This window comes from Clupea harengus, chromosome 10 (genome assembly GCF_900700415.2).
Source record: "Clupea harengus chromosome 10, Ch_v2.0.2, whole genome shotgun sequence".
Classification (NCBI taxonomy): domain Eukaryota; kingdom Metazoa; phylum Chordata; class Actinopteri; order Clupeiformes; family Clupeidae; genus Clupea; species Clupea harengus.
In genome coordinates, this window is record NC_045161.1 from 29969243 (window position 1) to 29989862 (window position 20620).

General features: G+C 38.8%; 1 long non-coding RNA gene across 8 annotated transcripts in view; it reads left to right on the forward strand.

The window, feature by feature from the left end:
* The first annotated feature begins 2378 nt into the window (after nt 1-2378).
* The window catches only part of LOC116222057, a 43611-nt gene continuing 25369 nt past the window's right edge, over nt 2379-20620 (forward strand). Inside the window, exons 1-2 of one of the 8 annotated variants that reach the window (XR_004164432.1) lie at nt 6995-7252; nt 7920-8202. This is a non-coding gene — a long non-coding RNA (uncharacterized LOC116222057). The other 7 variants (XR_004164436.1, XR_004164433.2, XR_004164429.1 and 4 more) reach the window with 7 other exon arrangements.

Genomic DNA, 20620 nt, shown 5'->3' on the forward strand with positions numbered 1-20620 from the left:
CCAAAGAACTATTTGTGGCACCTTTATTTGTTAGAGTGTGTGTATTCAGAAATAAGGTTCTTGGAGGACTGTCTGATGACAAATAGTCTTCTCTAAACTGAGCAGACTGAAATATATTGTAGTGGAACTTAAATACTACCTTTGTCTAATTGTTAGTCATCTACTCAAACTGCCAAAAGTCTAAAGGAGTCTAAAATCAGGGACAGTAAGGCAACAGCCTAGAACAGAACAGCTAAATAACACAAACGTTGTTAATGGAGCTTTTCAAACGTAAGAAGGGCTAATAAGAGTTAATTGGCGTAACAGAGAGTGCACCACAAAGACATGCATCCAGAGCTCGTGCAGATTCATTCAGAGAGATAACGTTAAATGCATTACCGTCTTCATTAGTAGTGTATAGATGTGGCGTTCAATAAATGCTAAGAACAAGTAGAGGAATGTGCAAGATTGCAAGATACCATGAGTAGCTTCACAAATCACCACTCATGTCCACAAATTGTAAAGATTTATGTAATCAGACAAAGAAGTATGGCTGTTACAGGACTTCCCATGTGTAATGCCAATCTCTGGATCCCTCAAGTAAATATCAGTCAAAAAAACTACAAAAAACTTAAAGTAGCATAAATGGAGTAATTTTGGTCAAGGGGCCCTACATGAACATCCTCTCACCATCTTCCTTTGTGGTGTTGGGCTGTTGGCAAAGCCATCGCTGCTGATCACTGTAAGATAGGAAAAGCTGTTTAGTGTTTTCTCATCTTGTCTTGATTCTCTCTCTGACTGCAGCATGTATTCAAACGTTCTGCATCATTTGAATGCATGCAAATGTGGTTGAACGTGACACCATAGCAATGGCCCCTCCCCCTCCTCTGCAGTCACGTGATGTCAGAGCTGCTCTGCATGCATAGGGCCAGTGGGTGCCTATGGCAACCGCAAGCACTGATTTGTTGGTGGGCTGCTCCAGAGGGTCAGGATTCATGGCTGTGACATTTCACACCGCCATATCTCATTAGATTATGGATAGTGGGGAGGCCCCAAAGTTCAGCGCTGAAAAAGACCTTGTTGAATCATTGTAATGCCACCCACCCCCAACACGAACACCACGACATCTACACACACACACACACACACACACACACACACACCACCACATCCACACACACACACACACACACACACACACACACACACACACACACACACACACACACACACACACACACACACACACACACACACACACACACACTCACACACACACACACACACCACCACCACATCTACACTCTACCCAGAACAGAGGGACATTCCAAATAATAACTCATGCAAATTACTTGGATTGGGATTAGTGGTCTATAGTAAATGTGTGTTCAAGTATGTATTGTGGACGACTACACACACATACAAAGTGATCACACATAAAAGAGTGGCTTATCGTACTGAACGACATATCCAGTAAAGTTTGATATCCATGTATTGGGGAGTGTGGATTTTTTGCGAGTTTCTGTGATTCATTTGATTGCACTTTGTAAGTTTGAATTGAATATGATTTGTAAGTAACCCTTATTTCACTGGATAGTGTGTTGTTTTTATAGCACTCTTCTCTATCAGCTGGACTGACCCAATTATTTTTAATTAAACAAAGCTTTTGTACAATTAGCCATCAAAACAGCGATCTCTAGATTTAAGGATATGCCTGTCTCCATCTGAACTGCCTACACTGTATATATGCTTACATTGATATGAGACTATGTGAAGGCCATAAAAAAGTTCTGGTCTGATATTCTGGGAAATATCAATCACAGATATTTGAATGCCTTTTTTACATCATTCAATTCACAAGAATGTCACAGCAACATGCATTTCAAAATACAAGAACTGCTTCACCTAATTCCGTCTCATGCATGTCGTTGAGCCATGATAAATCGGGTTTTTCTTTATTCACAGTTACAACGTAGAGTTTTGCCATGTCAAATTGTTTTAAATGTGATAAGCTTTATCAGTAAAACACCTTTTTCTGTATATTATTTCATCTGTTCCCTTTGTTCTGTGCTCAGCTATGTTCACAAATTCCAGAACATGTCCAATTCACAAATTTCCCGCCATCATATATATCTCCCCACAGGCTTCGGTGGGATGCCTATATGGCTGGACACGCCTTGCATGCCAATTGGTCACAGACTGAAAAAAAGGGAGACTTGCGCTTGAACTTGACCATAGGAATTGCATGGGAAAGGAGACGCAAATGTGCCCCTTTGCTCCCTTCTTTTATGTGGCTTAAGTTGTTAAGACTGATGTCAACGCTCATTATCATAAAATCCAGCCTGGCTCCAATTAAAGGAGGGTTGCAGAGAGAGACGAGTCCCTTTCTGCTCAGGGCAGGGGACCTTTTGCAATCTCTTCTCTCCCAAAAACAGAGAAGTTCATGGTAAGTTTTTGATATTCTTGATTATGTGTCTAGTTTGTGTTCATGGCATAAGACAACAATATTGTGTTATTGGTGCTATTTCATTTATTTATTACCTTCGGGTAAAGTATAGTTAATTTGGCACAAATGTGGTCAGCAGGTGGTTTCAACCTTTTTACAAGTTCAATAGAAATCTATTTAATTATTCAGAAGAAAATAGTTTATTAGCAGTTGTTTAGTTTTGTAGCAAGATAACACAAATCTAATTCTCAAATCATAAATTGTGATTGATTGTATATAAGCTCTGTGTTCTTTGTCATTTTCTCCATGTGTTTCATTTGGAATTTCACTCATGTTGAGTATATTTCAAACAAAGTGTCAGTGTGTATGGAAAAGTTATTAACAAATTGTTATCAATCAAGCCAAGTTATTAGCATTCCAGACCCCTTGCAGGCAGTACTGTAGGCCTCTGTGCTGTTCTTGCCACAGACACTTTCTATGTATTCTTAAAATGTTCTGTAGACTTGCGTGACACATCTTTCCATAACATCTTTTTGATCGCTCTCTGCCAGATGTTTGGGTACTTTTTCTGAATAGATTCCTTGTCAAATGTATTTTAAATCTTTTGAGAATTATATACATCAGTGAGAATTATGTATATCCGTTCAGAACCACAGTATTTAACAACAACAGTCCTAATCTTCATTAACTGACATACATACATACTGTATTTTTGAGCTCATTAGAAATAGCAATCAAATAGTCATCTATGCTCTGTCTTAAAACAAGATCCTTGAGGAATCAAAGGGAGGCACTCAAGCTTTGGCTTTGGCATTGGCATGACTCACACTGTGAATCAGTGGCATTAATCTGCATTTGAGAATTATAGCAGTTGAATCTTCATTGACTTCACATTGGTGAACTCTTGAGTTTGCTAATAATTCTTTTCAATCAGTGAATATTTAATGAAAACATTTGTGCAGATTCACACATTTAATTGTGCTTCAAAATGCACATGATAAGGTTGAACAGGTGCAAAGGTTTGAATCACTTCAAAACTTTACGAGCAAGAATTATCATTTTCATAGAAATCCATAACAGCATGCCTTTTATCCGTTTTTGAGTACGCTCAGTTGAAGACTGGTTTTGAGTATGATTTCAAAGTTATTTGGTTATCCTTTCTCAGTTGTCACTACCACTGTAAGTTACTTAAAAATATGAACCTTAAGGTACTGTTGCAGACATCTGTACCCAGACAAAATGAAGCTCCAATGGCCAAGCCCATTAAGAGAGACAGGTGGTGTATATATCACTTTGAGGCCATGCTAATGACTGCATATCAGTTTTAGATTCGATTACATCACACATCCTTTTGCTTTCCACAAAGCATCTTTATGAATGTGTTCTGTGTTCTGAACTTACTGGTGTTCTGCGTCAGTGGTGTAACTGATATCTGATTATTTTATTATTGTTCTAGTCTTGAATTGCCTATGTCCTGGCAGCAAGTACTCTATTTTACGAGTACCTCAAAGTTACTAACCCTATAACCTTAACGTTACTACCACCAATAAGCAGAATAATGGGGCACTGCCAAACCACTACCATCATTGCATTGACAGTTTTCTAGGTGTTTATTGTTCTTAGAGAGCGTCCCAAATTGACTTGCCTTATTGATACCATAAAATCCGGCTGTTATTATATTCAGATTGTTTGGATGAAGTTTTGAGTAGCTAGTGTATTTGTAAGTAAGAGTGACAGAAAAGGCCAGTTTATTTAGTTTAGTTTATTCACTTTTTCACTCCATCACATCGCAGAGCCACATGACTGAACAGTAACAAATCACCCTTCAAAACTCATAGCAGACATTCACAGAAGATGGTAGAGTCATGTGGGGTCAACACATAATGCTTCATGATCTCAGGCTATTTAGATCACTTAACCGTTTTAATTTTGCAGATATAATCAAATACCTATCGCTAGGCTGTTTAAAGTAAACCTATGATTTTGTTATTTTTTTCTACATGCTATAGAAACAATCAGCCATGTTTTGTCTGATTCAATTCCATGAAACAAGAAAAAGAATACTACTCCATTAAAAGCGTTAATGTTGCTGACTCAAACCAATCTAAATTCAAGTTTAAGTTTCGCACGACCTTTGTATAACAGGCCTGTCTGTTTCTAGCGTAAACTCTAAAGTTACCATTTGAATCAAAAATAAGTTTAAGCTAAATAATGTTAATGTTAGCCATTTATTCGAAATTTAGCATTCACATGTCCGTGAAATCCCACACTTTCATGCCGTAAAACTAAACCTTCTGCGCTGAAACCTCATGCAGGTGCATTCATTTTATATTTCAATTTATTAAGGCAGTACGGTACTATGAAAAAAATAAATGTATCTGCTTGCTGAGATATTTCATATTATCCTTTTATGAATATACTTGAACATAATATCTAATTTATATTTCACCATGTCACAATGTATGTTCGGGTGACATAGAAAAATAAGGACAAGGTTAAGGTTTGAACGACTGAAGTGAAGTGGTTCTCCTCTGAAATTCAAATTACCCCAGTGCAGTTTCTAAAAGATAAAAAGTTTCTCAACGCCTGGTAATAGCATCGGTTAAAACAACAAATAATTAATTAATCAAATTTGCGCGTTTTCAATGGAGAGATATTTTATATTGCTTATTAGTATTATTTGTGAATAATCTGTTTTCTATCAACAAACGGACGCGACATTCCAAACTTTCGAGAACACTACGAAATGTTTGGACAATCTAGGCTACCCTAATTAATTCTCGCAGAAAATATATAGCCTGCTACCTAATCCTATGTGTGAATCTACTTTCATTAATCGCCAATTACACCCATAACCAGGGAGTTAATTAATGCTATGAATCCCATACACTCCTCAGTTCCATGTATTTCGTTGTATTTTCCACTTCGTTTATTATGAATTTTTGATTTACTAAAGTAACACCCTAATCCACGTGTTTGCTGGATTCTCTGGTAGATTAAATAATGTAAATAGACTACACTAGTTTTGATGAAAGGTTTCAGCAGTAGCCATATAGGCTAATAAAATATCACTTTGTTTATAAAACTATGAGGTGTTCTGTCATAGCAGAAATGTATGTATATGCTTGTTTAAAACGAAAGGTGTGCAGAAACAAGGAGTGGCATGCGTCATGACCTCAGACACCCTACCTACCATCAGATACAGTTATTCATTGCACATTGCCGCATCAGGCAGCAAGGCTTATTTGTTTCACCGGTAGGTGTCACTGTTACTATTTTAAACAAGCTGCATTGTACGCCGAGGTACAACTCCTCATTCACTTCACTTTAGGCCATTATTGAAAATAGATTATGCATCAACAAAGAATATTTAGTTATTCAAGCATAATACAAAAATATATAAGTGCAAATTTTGAGGGGAAAAAAACATGATCTTCCAGGTAAGCTTAAAAAGTCACCGAAAATCGATAATTTAGCTAGCTTACTTTGGAACCACATTCTGTGTAGTTGCTCTCTGAGTTATATCATACCCCATAATACAACCAGATTGTTTTTCATGTTCATTTTAGTTAGTCTATTTCTTTGGTCTTTATCTTTAAATAATCCAGGCTGTTCCTCGAGTACAGGCCTACATCTTTTGAGAAAATACATTTTAGATGCTTTACTCTCTCCATCATCTTTCCAGATGGACTAATTCATTGGTTAATATGCAGTGGTTACGTTATATAATATAATAAACCCGTCACATCTCTTTTTGTAGCTTTTGTTAGTATCCTTTGGTGTCATGTTTCTATACTGGGAAGTGATGGGTCGTTGAAAGCGCACAGAGACTAAAACGGGCCTACAATAGTAGGCACAGTTAACTGTTAGAAATATTTTTTTTCGGGTGAGCGATATAAAATCATACTAACATAAAGAGTGCGCGGTCTAAATTATTCGCCATACATTTTTATATCATTTGTAAACTGAATCTGATTCTACACATGATTAGTTAAGAAGTATCACAACCATGTAGCCTAGTGTTTTGCATTTAGTAGGCTATTTTAACGTCCAATAGGCTAACATTCAATGTTTTCAACTGATATCCTAACAAGAGTGTGCAGTGTAAAGATATTTTTGTAAGGGCATTTTGGGGCATTTGTTAATTTCTAAAAAAAAACCTGAACCATTTTTTACAGGGTATTCATTATTCAGTTGCATACATTCCTCAATAAGTAATCAGAAGTATAGGTATGTGGTAATTCTACTCATAGTTAAGGTTATGGTGAAATCAGAACTAGAAAATGTACTTTGTAAATAGCCTACAACTGAAATAGTCAAATGTTCTTGAATGCGGGATTTCAAAGCCTGTACTCAAGCGAATACCATTATTTTCTTTACAAAGCTCCGCATGAAGCCTTGTTATTTTTAACGGCATTTTAGCTTGAACGGAATTCAGTTTGGTTGCATAAATCATCTCCACAGTTTACTATTGGAGAGATGGTCCCCTAGGTCCTGGAATATTTTAGGGCAGCCTATCCACAGTCCTGACGTCAAGACGCAATGTCTCACGTAGTAAAATAATGAGAGCATCGGGAAACGTGATTCTCTCACCCGTGGCGTATCCTGAACGGGTTGTCATTCATATCTGGAAAACAGACTTACTAATTAGAGGAATTAATCTCAGTTTTCACAAGTGAACGTTTTATATCGACACATGGATATGGAGCGACGTGGAATCTTCTGAATTTGACGCAGTACTAGATTTACTCTGTGGGAGATGCGCGAGCTATGAGTCTCCTGTAAAGCTAGCCTCCTGTCTACTGGCTTATGGATCCATCCAGAAATGTAATACTTCCGTCTGTCTTCATCTTTAATTGTCATATCTTTCGCATTGCTTCCGTGTGGTGTCATGTTGTAGTTTCAACTGCGGTTCTACTGGCTTGGTTACATGGTGTCACGGAGGACACATCGGCTGAAGGCGCAAATGAGCGAGACAAACACGCGCAGCCAGAATGTCACTTCACGCTCAAAGCTTTGGTGTGCTTATCAGAAATCAGGTTCAGGCTTACCTATCCGTTCTCAGCACCGAGTACCAATCCGAAGTATAGGCTACGTTCAGATGAGAAGTCATCCTACATGCAACATTCTATAAAGACAAATCAAGTATGGGTCAAGCGATGTGGAATATCTATCTACAATTCTGGATCGTTCACTTTTATTTTCAGCGCAAATTAAAGTATAAACAATTAGAAAGATGTAGTGGACTAATAGTTACTGGAGTTGTTGTTGACCTTTGTATTGAAAAGTGGAGTGCTCAGTGCCATGGATAAATGTAGGCGTCTTGTTTTAACCCCACTTTTCTTTTTAGCTTTCTTTGAACTTTTCCTTGTTTAGACATTTGAAAACAACGTTTATTCATAGTCTTTCATAGGGAAACGTCCATCCATGCCGGATGTGCAATAATAGTGTTAGATTCACTATCAAGTGAACTGAAGACTTGGTTTCTGTCCAGGTTGAAGAGTGGGAGAGGCTTCTGCTACTGACGCACTGAAATGTACTGCGCAACTTACGACTTGGAAAGGTATTGGCGTTTTTAGTCAGAATTCAAGTAGAATCAAATTGGTGCTTTTTATTAAAAGCTATTTTATGTTAATTTTCTTTATTTGGTGAAGTGATAGTATACTAGCAATGTTTATAGCAGAGGAACAAATTAGCCTTGAAAGTTCTGTGTAGTTTGATTGTCTCGGTGGGTGTCAGTTGTCTCGTGTTTGCGGATTGCTCTGAGTACCTCTGATGTAAGTACAACCATTAGCCAATTGACTTTGACCTTAGCAGACGTGACAACAAAATAATTGTTATTTGTCATTTCTGTTTCCAGAATCAGCCGAGATACCAAACGTGGAGATTTTAAACTTCATGGTAGAAAGGCTACTGTCTGGCTAACAGTGTTTCTAAAATATTTAGAAGCAATGCTTTATTAATAGTTTAACATTATATTTCTCTTGATTTTATGATTAGTGCATATTTTTCTATCGCGACGCAAGGGGGTTAATATAGAATGTGTTAAACTGTCAAAATGTTTCCCTAGTATCTGTCTTTGAGCATTATATGAAGCGATCATTAGACGAGCACAGAGGCCCCCGCGCCGGAGTTTAAAGCAAACAGTTGTGCGATTGTTCTATGAGCCTGGGAAAATGCTGCCAGGTCTGGGAGGTGGAGGCTCCTGACGCCAGACCCCCTTGTTAAGGGGACTTCTGTGCTCCCAGACTCTATTGTCATGTTAATGAGGGACCGCACGTTGTTGAACTTGATGTTGACTTCTTTCTTTTGGGCTTCATTTTTCTCGGTCACTTGTTTGTGGGAAAATCTTCTGGGCAGCTACAGTGTGAAATGAATTAATCAGGCCCATGCAGTAGACAACAATAGAGCTCAGAGGGACTGGGCCCCGCGCTGAAAGAGTGGACTTTTCCCCTGTCTAGATAAACCGTGATACAACTTACATTTGAATATTTAGTGCTGCATAGTTTTTACGCATAGCCTGTTTAAAATTAGTATTACAGTTTTGGCATTGGCTACTACTTGTACATACGTAGTTTTATTAATGTTTTTTTTTGTGTTGGTTTATACTAATATTTTACACATTTTCTTTTCCTGTGAAGTGCAGGTGTGTTTGCGCGTGCGCGTTATCGTTGAACAAGCACGTGCAGCTATGTGCATCGTGAAGTGTTAAACGTTCGATAGATGCCAAGGGATTAGGGCGGAATGATATGTAATTAAATCACATCAGTCTTAAAAGGTAAAATTCCTGGCAACTTGTTTGATAAAGCATTATTAGTGTAAGCTTACTTCCATCATCATAAGTGATAATTTAATTTATTTTATGATGATAATAATATATATATATTTATATACTACAGAAAACACCGTTAAAGCATTTGCAGGCAACAGGTGAGCGCAGTCGATTTTTACTCCCCTATATTGTGGGGATGGGGTCAGATACTCGGAGACAGTATAACTGTCTTTTAGATTATTTGTGTTTCTGTTCAAATTCCAATTGCAGTTGATATCGTGAAATCAGTTATAGCCTACTGCGTCTTTCTTCCTGAGGGACAGTACCCTTTTGACGATTATAATGCCCAGTTAGCTACATAACACTTTGAAATCCTGTGATTTCCTAAATTACCATACTGATATGATTTTGTACTGTACAGTATCGTGGTGACATTGAAGGGTATAGGTATGGGGGTGCCTTTCATTTGTATCCTGTGTGTTGGCCGAATGCAAGATGTGTGGATTCGAACGTTATTGGTAGATGAAGGCCTCATTCATTTGTTTATTTGAGGAAGTAGCCTGATATTGCTACCAAGTGAGCGGCTTACATTACAGCACAGTACTTACTCAAAGTAGGCATACGTAGGTACTGAAATTGAGAAAGTATTTTGAAAAGATTGATTTCATCCTTCATATTTATTTTGCCATAGCCGTAGTGATTCTGAGGTGTTTCGTCATAAAGTGGACGAAGAATAGCAAAGCATTTTTCAAAGATAACGTCGTTTTAAATTTAAACCTAACACGTGGCACACACATATGGGTTGCAGTTGCATTTCACTTGCAAATGCAAATGCAGTAATTGGAGGGAGAGGCGTGTTGTAAAACTAAACCTAATCGCACCGGAATATTTCAGCACCAAGGACAGGACCTCTGCTCACTTCAAGGCCTTATGCTGCGTGCGAGTCTGAGCTATATGTAGGCTACCTCATGGTTGTGGACTGTGGCCTGGAATATGCTGTGTAGTGTTTATATTGTCACATAGCCTATTTGAAAAATGGACATATTTACAATTGCCAGTGAAATGCCACAGTAAACCATAATATTTTACTTTGCTAAGTTAAAACATTAAAAAAGGCGAACCCCCTAATGCTAGTTGTGAGAACCAGTTTTAGAATGAAATATTTTTGACAACGACTTAAATGTCACAAATGCCAAATGTATATTGACCACGCCATTAAACAGACTGCCTAAAGTTATTGTGAATATATACATATATTTCCATGTGATGTAAAGTGCCTCTCAGCACAAAAACGGGCGGTTAAAATCTCAGATATCCACTGTATGTGACGCAAAAAAAGGCTGATTCTTTCAATGTTTTCCTGATAAATTCCATTGCCAATGTGTTTGCGTGTGTGTGTGCGAGAGCGAGACTCTTTCCTGCGGGTTGAGCCATGTCTGACAGTTTATCATTCACAAGTGTGAGAAATATGCTCAACGGGTCCTTATGATTCCCTTATTTGTGTGATGAAACATAGGTAGAGAGGCGGAAAGCGTTTAAAGCAGATATACTGTCGAAAATAAACGCTTTGCATAGGCTACAGCCTCTGTTTACAGTTTAAAATTATAGTGGTAACGATGTGGGTTTTAGGATGGAGCATGAACTACCGCTAAAACTGTTCTCTCTCTCTCTCTCTTCTCTCAGTGTGTGTGTGTGTGTGCCAACAGTGCTTTAGGATGTATTGGGACTATAGATTCGATGTATTAGATGATATTACATTAAAACGCCATTGTCATGTACGTAGATTACATATATATATCATAGATTGGTGGAATAATTATATATTTTGAATCTGAGACATGGTGCTCTGTTTTTAGACTTTACTGTATAGCCTAAACACCTTACTGACAGTAATCCCTACAACTCTAAAATGTAAATCGTTTTTACGGTAAAGCTCCATGAAGTGCCTCAGTAACACGTTCGCTGGAGATTCTTTAACAACAAATTGTCTGTAATTTACAACTATGTTATATGTTTACACTGTCCACACATAATTAAATAACGACAATAAAACGTTAGAAGCATATTTGATAAAATAGACGAGTTCGACGTGTATTTGCAAGGGGAAAATGCAACAAGGGACACGCTTTAAGGTTTATTAACACCATTCAATAGCGTGACCCTCGCACGTTTTCTAATGTCACCCAAACATTTATACGAAGAGTTGCTTTCGTTTACGTGACATTTTAGCACACATTTCAGAGACAGTCAGTGATGGTGCTCCTCTCCATTTCATTTGTAGGAAGACCTCTCGTCTAGGTTGTCATATGCACAACAAAAGTAAGACTGGCTGCTGCGTTGCATATTCTATGGGAATGCGCGACTGAAGTTCATGCTAAAAACATAATCTCTTCTCCCCATGATCCGGAGGCCTGGTGTTATATTGGGCCTGTTGTATCTCGTCTTATCTGGGACAAAATGACAGAATGTATCCTCCTTTATAAATTTGAATGTTCAAGGAGAGGTTCTTATATTGGCTATATTAAGAAACATTTAATAATCATCAGATGAGCCCTATAAATACTCAGAACTTCTCTGAAACCTCCACATTATGTTTTCCTACGACGTGGCCGGTTCCATTTCCTGTTTTCTCTGAAATATTGTGCAAATGGGTGATTCCATTCTAAATTTAACTGGGGATTTCATAATGTGGTGTGTACCAACCAGTGAAGTAGTGCGGCTGGAGACGTGCAGTCTCTCTCTCTCTCTCTCTCTCTTTCTCTCTCTCTCTCTCTCTCTCTCTCTTTCTCTCTCTCTCACTCTCTGTGTGTGTGTGTGTTTGTATACACATGTTTCTTGGTACTTACATATTTTGTCCAGCGACCTGTATGATCAGTGTGTAGAGAGAGGCAGACTATTCATGCACGGTACTCCCAGTAACATTATTAAAATCATTCTATTACAGGTCTGCTTTTTTTCTAGTGATTGTGCTAGTTTATCATAAAACCACATTAGGTCATGTTAGTCTTTCGTGACCTTTTATAGTCCTTAATAGTTAGGTCATTGTTGGTTAGTTGTCCTGCAGTATCTCTTGATTTACAAAAAAATCAATTGTAAACTTTACGCTGCAGTCAATTTGGCGATGTTAAGTGAAGGGTATTATACGTGTTGATTCTAATTTACTCTACTGATAAAGGATATAGTAGCCTAATGGAATTCGATAGTTTAGACCTTAATAGTTTCTTTAGTATCCATAGTCCATGGGATCATCTCTGTGGAAATAGCGCCTATTGCAACTGCTGAGATGTGTTCTGAAGGACCCAGTGTGTTATTTCAGCTTTTTTCAGTTCAAGGTAAAACGTTGTAGTAGAACTTTACTGACCCTTATATGAAACCTTCAAACAGGCTACTTCTTTACTAACCCTTATATGAAACCTTAAAATAGGCTACTTCTTTGGAGGCGTTCTCTCTCCTTTTGGGTAAAGCCAACCCTGTTCGGCCTATTTAAAATCCTGCTGAATGTAAAGAAGGACGCTATACCATATTTGTTCGTAAGCAAATAGTAACAGTTGTTAGGGTCTGCAATGGCTGATCTAGAGTCGCCGAGCTCAGCCATGTGTATCAATGAGCATAGCTAATGTTGGTGACATCACACATCCATTGGCGGAGTGATCCCCTAGCCCTGCCCAGCAGAGCCCCTCGGGTGCGTAGAGACCCTTCAGTCTGTCACCAGTGGCCCCTGCGTGTTGTGTCGGAGCTGAAGGAGACAGTTCAGCGTTCAGTTGCTAATTCTTCTCTATTATTATCATCAACGAGTGAAAGCCTTCGATTGTGGGAATGTATCGATGAAGAGATTTGCGTTTTTCTCTTTCTTGTGAATTATCCGGCGTCAGCTATCTGGGCTCAAACAACTTGTTCTTAAATCTATCTGATTGTTCGGAACGGAGGCATCATGCATAGCCGTCTAGCTGACTGAATGATTTCTTAGGTGCCAAGGAACATATGGATTTTACGTCCCTTCAGCACAATGATGTAAGTATGATTTTCCCAAACCCGTACCCTAGGTTCTTTGAAATATGAGTTAACACTTTATGCATAAGAAAGAGGCGCAAGTGCGTATAGCGAGGCTTTGACAGAGTGATCTACTCTCACCATTTTCTGGTTTAAGTTGAAACTACATTTGTCTGTAGGCCTACGTGTACACATGCCTTAGTTCGATGCTGCACATGTGTTTCTCAATCACTAAAACCAGCTTTTACTCTTTCAACATCATAATGAATTGCCACTATGCTAACAATGCTATGTTTATGTGACCGTGTTTTCAGTTACATTTCAATTTCAATGCTGAATGTTCTACAATTTGCAGAAGGAAATGTGCGTAAGTCTATTGCTTTGAAGCACTTTAATGCTCAAAAGAGTTTGTCTTGAATGGTCTATGGTAGACAACTTGACCTGTACAAGTTGACCCACTGTGTAGTCTTTGTTTTAACTCTGTATTAGTATGCTCACTCTTAACCTTCGACGAGTTTACTGTTTATGAACTGTGAGTAGCTTTTATAACATTGACATTGTGCATAAGTAATGTAGTCCACGGTGTACATGAAAACCCCTCTGCACACCTTTCAAAAGCCCTTTCGACGTTTTCAGCAAGTTAAAGTGAATCTGGCTTAATTGCGACAAGTGTTGGCGTGTCAAGCTGCTTTGTAGACCCCACCAATGCAAGGGATTGGTTCTGTCTGGAAAGTCGTTTTCATCTATTCAGTCATAGGCTATAGGCATATTATGGGATTTTAAGTGATTATCTGACTCCGTGTCAGCTGTTTAAAAGCAGGGTTCGATACTGCAGGAAATGTTCTTGGGAAGCAATATCAGTGTATCAGCAATATACTGGTCATTCAACCAGTTTGTATATTTCTTCGCGTCTATAGCCATGTGCCGTTTTTTGGGAGTCTGGAGGTACTGTAAAGGTGTGTGTATGTGTGTGTGTGCGTGAGAGGGAGGGAGGGATAGAGAGAGAGAGAGGGAAGGGGGAGAGAGAGGCGAGCTGCCGGAGCTGCACACAAGCGAATGCTACGGCTCCATGTGACCACAACAGAAGCTGCATCTCGCAAGCGGCGGTCCCTTTAAGAGACATGGGTTAGTTTTTCTCTTTGGTTATCTAGCTGTATGAGTTTATGTGATATCATAAAGCTAGAGAACCGAATGTATAAACTAATTCTCAAGACTTCGGGGACTGCTAGTGGAAAACAGCGCTTCGGACAGGGGGACACACGGAGGAAAGGTAAAGGAGCGCCGGGAACAGTGAGCTGCCAGGGTCCGCTGGAAATACCGACGTGCTGAGATTCCGGTAGTCGATCAGGTTCGAATAGGATATGTGTTGTTAAAATGATGTTAAGATACTGATTGCTTGAAGAATGCGTATATGGATAACCAAAGCTCAAAATCGCATCGCTTTTATCCGAGGCAGGTTCCATTCAAACACATATGTGGGGATACGCGATTCAGACCACGGGCTACAGGGATACTTGGAGACAGGGATACGAGGACTTTATGTAGATTAGATGAGGAAACTGGATATGCATATTCTGCGTAGTTAACGTATTTTCATTCATGATGTAATGAGGTTGTTCAGGATGTGTGAGTGGGAGGTGAGGAGCTGGTTAAAACAAGTGTTGCTACCTATTGGCTTGTCCGTGTGGGTCACGTGTTCCTGCGAGCAGTAGCTCTTAATTCGTGCCCTAACATGCAATATGGAACAGAACAATCAAACCATGTGTTTGTTTAAAGCTGTTGATGCGTTGCGACTTAAACTATTTAGCTTTTATTTTGTTAGTCTTTGTCTTTTGGCTATACAAGGTTGATAAAATAGGTCATGCAGTGGGGTATACTGGAGCACTCCCTTTTATTTGTTTGAAAAGTAGGCCCTCCTATATGTTTATTGTTATTTATTGGTTTGTTATTTAGGATTCGTTTTCTGCTTCATATGACTCCAAGGATAATGAAATTAGTTTTGGTCGCCACAAATCAGTCCTCCTGGCTCAGCACTTAAGGAAGTTGATGTTACATTGATGTAGAAGATCTCATCAAGTGTGATCATTTGTCCAAATATGATCCTCTGGTCTGTCTTTTGCTAAGAACATGATTTAGTTATAGTATCACCATGGTGTCCTAGTTTAGTAGGAATTGGTATGGTTGTGATTGGATTAAGTTCTGTATTAGTTTTATTGAAGCAATAGGTTGACTGCTTGTTCCAACTTATGAGAACACACCCGTCTTTAGTATTCCTGGTAAATTGCAGTAATTAAGTCGTGATTAAGATCTGGCTAATTAAGCCGTGATTTAAGATCTGGTGTTGTGTATGTCACTGTGTCCCTCTGCCCACGTGACGCACAATGCCATGGCGAGTTTAAACCAGCTGCCTTGGCATGTTGAGCTGCCTTGGCATGTTGCACAAACCCTAAATGCTAAACAGAACAGGGACTGGAGCACCTTCACCACAGCACAGGCCAGTTTGTCATGCAGCATGAGCTAGGGACCTGCTGGGGTCCACTCCCATTCAAACCAAGGACAGAGCTCAGATCTGGACAGATATATTCTGTTTGCTCTTGGTCTGATTGTTTTTGATAGAATATTTATAAATGAGTTGGCCACCTGCATGGCACCTGCTCTGTCAGAGAGCATAGTCTACAATATTTAGCCCAGGGCCTGTGATCTGACAAGCCCTAGGCCACTTCTGCCCTCCCCTCCTCCATAGGGTTTGGTTTAGATGCAGTCAGTGGAGGATCCTTGCGGATTTGTGATATACTGAGTGCATACACTACAGCCAGTGTTCGCATGCTGCAGCACTTACACAGTTAGGAAACACACTTTGCAAACCAGAGAAATTTCAACCATGTTCAAGAAGAGATACAAGCAAACACAAAGGACATGCCTTTGTATTACTGACATTAATCTACGTGCAGATATCCTTTGTGGAATATACTGCATTTGGAGCTGACCTTATGAATTAGCACTTTAATGTGAGCTCTCCAGTGAGTTAAAACCCTCCATTGTCTAACATGGTCAGCTAATAGACTTTTTTTTTTTTCAGCACTCCAAAAGCTGTTTTCTTTATGTAGTCATTTAATATTTCAACTACGAAGCATGACCATCATTACTGCAATTGATCATGTCATATTACACTAGAACCCAGACTTTGTTAGATGCTTATTTGAGTAGCTTAACTAGGTGGCAAACATGCTAATAACGTGGACATCTCATAGTAGTGACAGATAGCCACAATATTTCATGTACTGCAGCATCATAGTTACAAATGAGCAATGTAAACATGATACTGTGATTAAAATGCAATCAGTGGCCTGTCTGCGACCAGACCAGACGTTTTCTCACATTAGTGCATGTCTGGTCTGAGAGGATCCTGGCAGATGGAGCCTTGTCTCAGCACCTGGCATATGGAGCCATGGTTATTGTCTAACCCACTGGCAGTATAATGTGAATCTCAGTAAACAGAACACTCTGCATTCTAGACCTACAGTCCTTTATAAGAAAAGGGGCGTGATATTCAAAAATAAGCTTTTTGTAAACATATTATATTAGTATTATATAAAAAGTATTACTGCATACAAATGGATAATGCCATTATGAAGAGAAGCTACCTAAAGCAACCTTCTAAATATCACAAATATTTAAAAGACTGACAAAAGATGAGTTCCCATATCTGGTGGCAGTGTTTGGTGCTCTAAATGAATGTGTGGCTCTGAATGAACTGGCAGGCGACTGAATACCTTAGAGTTGATCGAAAATTATTATTAAGATTAAGATATCCAGACATAAAGCTGTTGTTTTCTAAGACATTATACATCCTACTGTATTACTGCGTCTGCAGCACACAGTCAGTGGTCTTTTACCTTGGTTAGACCAGTAGTTTAGATTTTTAGCAAAGACAGCGCTACCTCTCAAGGTGTTTGCTGTCACATATGTGTGTTCTTGTAATAAGACATTAATTATGGGGTAACAGTTTGATTTGCTGCGGTTAACGCCTCCTCTCATGTTGCTCTACAATTCTGCCTTTTCACTGCCTTAGAACATTGGCAAGTTACCTGAATTAAATTAATTACACCAGGAATTAAAGACCAGGAGTTTGTATTGGTTTATGACCATACGTGTTCTCTAACTCTGCCCCCCTTTATTTAACAAGGCAGTGAAATTGAAAATGATTTTGCAAGTTGTCCATACATTTATGGTCTTATTAGTAGCATTTTTTTTATCCTGCCTCTTATAGGCCTTACTTGGGAGACAAAACAGTCAGTACCCTACTATACACACACTGTACCCATCCTCCACAGCGAGATAATGGTTTATAAAGGCTACAACAGAAACAGCCTTTGTTGTGTAGTTGGCATTGCAAGCCAGGCAGAAAAGGCAGTGTGGTCAGATTAAGTCCTAGTAAGTGAGGTTAACTTGACTTTGAATTCGCCCAGCTCCTTTTTTTAGCCCTACCTACCATAAAGAATTAGCTAACATGTTATTTTGTCTTGATTGAGAATGCAGACCTTTTGAGTCCATATTTATGGCTTTTAATTGACAGACACCTATTTCCATCCTTTATTTCAAAAAGCAAATGTCAATCACCCTCTCTCTTTCTCTCTCTCTCTCTCAGCCTTGCTCTCTTTCCCTCTCTTTCTCTCTCTGAATTTATGAATTCTGAGTGTGGTAGCTTAGCAACAGCCCCTGACCCAAGGAATGAAATGGAAAGGCTGATATCCCAATCCTAACCTCACTACCAAGGCTACTGTTCAGGCTACAGGTTTCATCTGAAATAAAGAATAGTGTAATGCCATGTTTCAACATTAACCATTCATTTATTCAAGCCAAAAGTGTGTGGAAATACTAAATATTCTAAAATTCTAATTATTAGGCCTTGACATTAGAAGAATGGAGTTCAAGGTCTATAACTAGGCCTTAATAGACCACTAAAATTCTCAAAACTTGCAGATCAGTGGACCAACACTGTAATGTTATACACCCTTTAAATAGCCCCTGGTCCTCAGTGGTCAAATAATCTTACACACGGTATAGTGGTTTATTTTTTTTAAAAGCAGCCCGCGCGTGGAGATTGCTAGTTGCTTTTGTGAGCAGTGGCGTATGGAGCATTTACAGCTGTATTGACTGCGACTGTTTTGTCCTTTGGATTGAATTGGATGTTTCCATAAAAGCCTCAGACAGGGGAACTACAGATTCTTTGTCGTTGCTTTATCTGTTGTTATTGTTGGAAGGTTCTTTGTTAGCCTATGAAGTTCAAATTCAAGGTTGCTTTACTAGCATGACTTTTCACACAATGACCAAACAGTAGAATGATAATTTATAGCACCTATAACCGCAAACTAATGATGATTAACATGAAAACACCTTCAACTGTGGCAGTATAGACAAAAGAGTTATGGGGAAAAAATACAATACACAAATGGGACATTTGGTCTCATTGTCTCTCAGTGGCAGACTGAACATATGCCTATGGGCATTGAAAAGTACATCCTGCTCTTCTCACAATAAGCCCTATTTTACTAAAATCTTATCACTGTCTTTTAACGTATAACAATTTTATATCAAGTATCACTTTTCTATTCTTTTATTTTCACCACTGACTTAAATAATTAAACACCCATTATTTAACATATTCACAGTTGAAATCACTTTAATATTGTTTTGAAAGAATTGTACTTTTACAACTACTTAATGTTACCACCTTATGCTACCTGCTCTCTTGACCTGTGCTTTTCTCCCTGCCCTCTCCACCATCATGCCTGAATCATATATTCATCAATGGAAGTTTGTTAAAATGATAAACAACGTCTCCCGATCTTTTTCTGCCTGAGCTAGAGATGTTTTGACAGCTCGAATTTAAACGCACAAAGTGGACCCCTCAGATTACAGCCATGAGATTCTCCTGGGCAGTACCAAACAGCCTACACTTCACTTAATTCGTTTACGTCCTGTTAGGAAGAAACATGCAAAACTAGAGGAATAGCAGGGGAGTGGATAAATAGTCATAGTGACAGCACCGCACCAATTATCAAGTTAGCTTATACTTAAACCGTATAACTGTAACACGTTAACAACTGTATTCCACAGCCCACTACGGCGTTTCGGATTCATGAAAGTTTCAGGTGAGCTCGTTCTACTAAGCCAAGGCTGAACGTGCAGAGATATAGACAGCATATATAGACAGAATATATATAGACATAGACAGCACGTATATAGATATAGACAGCACGTTTGAGTGAAGTTGAATACATTTCAAGACGGAAAGCAAAGGAGAAACAAAAAAATATGACGTTTCCCCGTTTCTTTTTGTCGTCTGTACACTTTCTAATAAAGCACTGGCATTCGACCAAAATCTTTATTAGGACAACAAGAGACCAAACCCATTTTCAGTAAGCCTAGCTAACTGTTAGCTGAATAAAATGTTGGACTTGAAAAGTTTACCATGGCATTTCCTCTTAAATAACGTTATTAGCCTATTTTAAACGCTACCTAATCCACATAGACACCTCTTCCATTCCTTCTCATTTCTTCTCCTTTGCCCCTTTTCTTTTTCTATTTTGCGCTATCTTCCATCTTTATTCGAGGGATCTTGACGAGTAAATAAATATTTTTTTACATTGACATACAACACTAAACTCTCAGCATTGATAGGCATTGGAGCCATTGGAGTCCGGAGCGCAGCCGTGACAAATGATAGGCCTGTCTGTAGGTTACTAGCCTAAACATTCTTGGTCGTGTGGTAGGCTATGTTTACGTCACTGCTCATTATGTGACCGTTTAATGAAGAGTAAAAGACAAATGAATTACAAAACTATGTATATAGAGAGATTGTATTAGCCTACCATTGTTTTGGCGTCCCACTTTGTGTGACGCCCCTATGCGCTGAATATGTTGCATCGGGCCTATACCCCCTTTTGCGCTGAATATGCCGCATCTGACCTATACCCCCTTTTGCGCTACTGGGCTCAGATGGCTTACCTCTTGTACTTTACAATCTGAATATCTTGGGGCCTCCCAAACACACACTGTTCTGTTAATAAAACTGCGTCATCACGTGATGTATTAAAAGTATTCATAGCAGGACCGAAAATTTGTCACTCACCCAGTCGATCTGAATTTTTTAAACATCGGGCTTAAGATAATTTTAATGCCCTGACGGTGGGGCTTTGAATTAGTCGAATTTACTTCTGTACTTTATACTTTAGAATAATATCGAGTGTTTTATCTCCAGGCTCTGACCTATCGGGTAATCTCTTTGTTACTTTGTCTTAAATAAATAAAAGTGTCAAGAGCTGAAAATGTTCGATGTTTAGCAACAATTTTTTTCATACAGCAAACTGCTTTCTAACGGCCTTTTAAAGATTTGTCAAAAACATTTGTTGTGTTATGTTTTACTGCTG